Raw genomic sequence first — 5,000 nt, 5'->3', positions numbered from 1 at the left:
CCTTGCCTGCCAGCATCTTGCACCCTGCTGTGATGTGCTGGACTGTCTGACATAAATTTGCCACATCTATGGCCTCCAGTGCTGCATAAAAATACAATGAATGTCTCATGATTGACAAAATTAATTCAGTACATGTTATATTTAACGTAAATGATGACCTCTAACTAGTTGTTGAATCGGCAACAAAGTTGTTACTTACTGTTTTCAAGCTGGTTAGCTAAATCCCACAGCTCCTCTAGAAGCAGTTCTTCCCTCGTAGCCATTGCTAATATAAAACCACAAGAGGAGAAGAGTAATGGATTGCTTCTGTCTGGTTAGCTCAGTAAACCTTTCCTGCTTCAGAATGGAGAAAGGACCGCCCACTTAATTTACATATATACTTTTCCTTTGACAAAATGGACACAAAAGTATGTAATTAATGCTGCATTCCAGGCCACCTGTAATTCATGTTTTTCCAACCTTCACTAGAATAGCAGTCAAACCTGTGACTTCCCACCTGTGAACTCGTACTACATTGACGTACTCTCAGTTCCGAGTTCTGACGTCACATAGCCTGTGAACCAACAGTGGCAGCCCCCAAGGATGCGATATTTATGACAAATTGTTTATTAAAACAAGGTATTGCTCTAATGTTATTTATACACAAATGTTATGTATAATCAGCAACTACTCTAGCGTTAGGACAAGAACAAATTAATACCAAATATGTGTGCAAATATACAAATAACGTAACATAAAAGGTACAACAGCTTCTCCCGCTTTATACACCATTCTTCCTCCTCTGTTTCCCTCAAATAAGCAAGGAACAAGCACCTCTGGCGATAGAAATGATTGTAAACAAACATAAGCCCTGTACTGTCCACCATGCTGGTTGGTTTACATCTAGCTACCACAATTCCTTGCACCCAGGCAGTTTGGCGTGACTTGCCTGGAGCATTACAAAGTGGTGAGTCGTGGTTTGAAGTTGTGACTTATGGGGGGGGGCTTATTTCAGGAAAATTTTCAGATTCAACTTTAGCCCAGATTTTCTAATGTTCCCATGTCTTGGGAATACAAAAATGTGAAAAAATTTCAAATCAAGCCCAACCCCCCACCCCGAAAATTACTTTTCCAACCCTGAAAACGTGGGGTTTTTGGCAACGTTCAAACCTTCTTCACTTTTGATAAGGTACAATGTAGCAATATGCTCATGCTGGGCCCTTAAATGTTTTTTGTGAGACATGTCATGTCTTAAGAGTACTTTGCACAACAAAAGGTGTAGTGTGAATGTCAAATTATAGGTCAAAGGTCACCCAAATGGTCAAAAATGCATATTTCATGGAATTAAGCTGTTAATGTGGGATCTTCAAAATGTTCGGCTCAGGTTCTCTCCTCATAACACATCTATGACCACAAACAACTTCCATTCAATAAAACATTAAACAGAACTATTTACTCAATGTATTATCCATAAATACATGTCAAAAATAGCAAAGGATAGTTTCACTTTGCAATTTACATGAATATGTCCCGTTGCGGGCGACACAGTGGTGTAGTGGATAGCACTCGTGATTCACAGCAAGAAGGTCCTGGGTTCGATTCCAACACCACTCGATGGGGCTGGAACCTTTCTGCGTGGACTTTACATGTTCTCCCCGTGTCTGCGTGGGTTCTCTCCGGGTACTCCGGCTTCCTCCCACCATCCAAACACATGCACTAATGGGTTAATCTAAATCACCCATAGGTGTGAATGTGAGAGTGATTGTTTGTCTCCATATGTCAGCCCTGCGATGAACTGGTGAAATGCCCAGGGTGAACCCCACCTTCGCCCATAAGTATACCATCCATACCATAAGTATATATCACGCCAAAAGTCTGTCATCCTGTGGATGTGTTGAATGTCTGTGGTATTTGGACTGATCATCATCAGGCTCTGCCTCCGTCCTGCATCTGTGACGTGGACAGTCTTCAGTATCTGCTCTCATCACCAGAGCCTTTACGCATCACCATAGCTTCTCCCTCTTCATCCTTGAATGTAACTTCCAGTGGACACATGGTAAAATAACACACATAGAACAATGTATTACACAAACAAGACAAGGTAAAATTGTACTATTGAAGAAAAAAGTCACTGAACATCAGCGTATGCACTCTTATTTTGTAGAGCGTCATGAGCACTTTTACGCACAGAAAGTACAACATACTACAAACACATATTCTACATGGTTTGTACTTCATTCTGTAAAACCACTGTGCAGTATAAGCGTCAGTTTACACATTCAGTAAAATAAAACTAGTAAAAACTACGTAGAAAAAAGCAGAGAGTGCTTTAGTCATGTAGAAAGTCCACTAGGAAATGGAACTGGGTTAACTTTACTTTTCTTCTTCAGATGTTGCTCCACAGGGCCGTGCAGAGAGCTATAAAGGGGCAGGGGCTCAAACTTCCAAAAGGGCACATGAAAACAAATAACCACCAATTACAAAGTTCACATTTAGCAACAAGCAACATTATTAATCCACAGCAAGTCAAAGATGGACCAAATGGTCCAGATCCATGTCCTCGGTCCTGGGTCTGTCCTCCTGAGCCCTAACACAGGCTGTGCACCTTCTGCACATACTCTGGATTCACCTCCTCATCCCATCTGGGTGAAGTTGTCCCACTCTTCCTGAAGGGCCTGGATGAACATCTGGCGGTTGCCAAGTGCTGGACGCCTAGCATACACGGATCTACCAAGAATATCCATAGATGTTCACAAGGGATTTGAGATCTTTGACGTGCTGTGGATAAATAGTTGCTTGTTGCTAAATGTGAAACTTTGTGAACTACCCTTTGTCATATTTACATGTCCTCTGGATACTCTAACCACTGTTTTGTTGTTTGTTGTATTTGTTTGTTAATTAAATGGTTTTTTAAGATCAAGAAAGAATTTGTTTTCAGATTTAATAAATATTGTGTGTGAATTGGCATCACAACGAATATGTGATAAGGTTTCCTTTGATGTTCAGTTTCTATAGAAGTGGAAATAAAGATGTAATGTGTAGAAGTTTGTGTGTGTGTTAATACCCTGCAAAATCTAAATCTTACCAGGTGTATTTTCTCATTTCGAGTCAAATATCTCATCACACTTAAAATAAGACAAAATCACCTAAGAGTAACTTTTCAGTGAGATATAAGAACTTGGTTTAAGACATAGATCTGGAAAATCTTATTTCAAGAAATCTTAGTAAGATGATTTCACTTGTTCCATTGTTCCATTGGCAGATTTTTTTTTCATAATTCAAGATTTTTTTTTTTGCTCAGTTCACCAAAAAAATCTGCCATGGAACAAGTGAAAATTATCTCAGTAAGATTTCTTGAAATAAGATTTTCTAGATCTATTGTCTAAAAATAAGTTCTTTATCTCCCTTACAAGTGACTCTGTAGGTGATTATGTCTTATTTAAGTGTGCTGAGATATTTTGACTAGTAATGAGAATAATACACTTTGTAAGATTTGGATTTTTGCAGTATAAGTCCAAGACAAATTCTTAAAAACAGATGTTAAATTATGTATAAAAGCATGAGAGTGAATGTTAATAACTAGAAATACCTTCATTTTACATCTGGTTTTACACCTACTTTTACAGTGAAACACTGAATATTTAGTTTCTTTTCATTCTAGGACATATTTATGATGATATTTAGGTTTTCCACAGTTAAGAAATAACCATGTAGTGTCATACCTGCAGCCAGACGTTAGTCTGGTTTTGTCTGTCTTTTATGTTTGTTTGTCACTTCCTGTTTTATTTTGTTAAGTTTCCCCTCATGTGTCTTGTCTGTCGTCTTTACTTCCTTTTCCCTGATCGTTCTCACCTTTCACCTGATTACCTGTCTCCGCCCTGATTTGCTCCACCTGTGTCTAGTTGTCTTCCCTCCCTTTTGTGTATTTAAACCCTGTCTCTTCCCCCTGTCAGACGCCAGTTTGTAACTCTCGTAGTTCTTAACCAGCGTTTTGACCTCGTCTGTTCGTTTGTCCTGCCTGTTGTAGAATGAATAGAATGCTCTTTATTGTCATTATACCATTGTACAATGAAATTGTGACCCGTTTTTGGATTCCTCGGTTTTTGGTCCTCTGCCTGCTCCCTGTCGTTTTGTCTGCCTCATCTGATCTCCTGGTTCTGACCTTCTCGCCCTGACTACTGGTACGTGCGTTTAGCCTTGTCCTTAGTCCTGTCGCCTGTTTGATAGCCTGCCTGTGTATGACCTGTTTCTGTCCCTGACCTCCCTTTGCTTTTCCCTAGTCGGGGAAATACCCCTAAGGCCGCTCAGGGAGACGGGCTGTCGCCCTCAATCCGGAGGACGAATCAGAGGAGGAAATCCCCAACCATTATCCTCAAGATTCTGTTACTAATATTATTTTTACACCTGTGTGTAAATAATAAATCTTTTGAATCTTATTTTTTGTGTCCGAGTTCTGCATTTGGATTCAGTGTTTGTACTAGCGTTATCACATGTAGAGGAAGTGTTGACCCAAGCCAAACCATTTAACATTACATGATAATAATGAAGTTTATATTGTAGTATTTATAGCTGTATCATTTAATACTGACCAGGTTGATGGGAATATTTGTGGAGGTTTGTGGTTATTTCAAATAAGATTCACTCAAGATGTTTGAGGCGAACACAGAGATTACGATAATCGATCCAGCAGTTTCTGAAACAAAACCAGAAATGTCAAAGTGTTGGCACTGATGAAAGAGTCGAGGAATTTTACATAAGTTTTATGACTCTTGTACAGCAAAAGGGCCAGATTTAGGTATTGGATGAGAAGAAGACTTGGATGTGTTTTCATTTTATGCAATTTTATATTGGTTTAGCAGAATTTAATTACTTCAGCACCTTTAACCTATTAAGACCCAGTGGTACTTTTATGGCAGCTTCTAAATGATTTGTTTCTCTCTTTTTAATGTTTCTTATGTGATTTATCACCATTTATTATAATAAAAACCTCTGTGTTTTGCATTTGTCAGTGTAAATCACTT

Source organism: Sphaeramia orbicularis, chromosome 21 (genome assembly GCF_902148855.1).
Source record: "Sphaeramia orbicularis chromosome 21, fSphaOr1.1, whole genome shotgun sequence".
Classification (NCBI taxonomy): Eukaryota; Metazoa; Chordata; class Actinopteri; order Kurtiformes; family Apogonidae; genus Sphaeramia; species Sphaeramia orbicularis.
The sequence above is the reverse complement of the archived record's forward strand: the minus strand, read 5'-3'. Positions refer to the sequence as shown.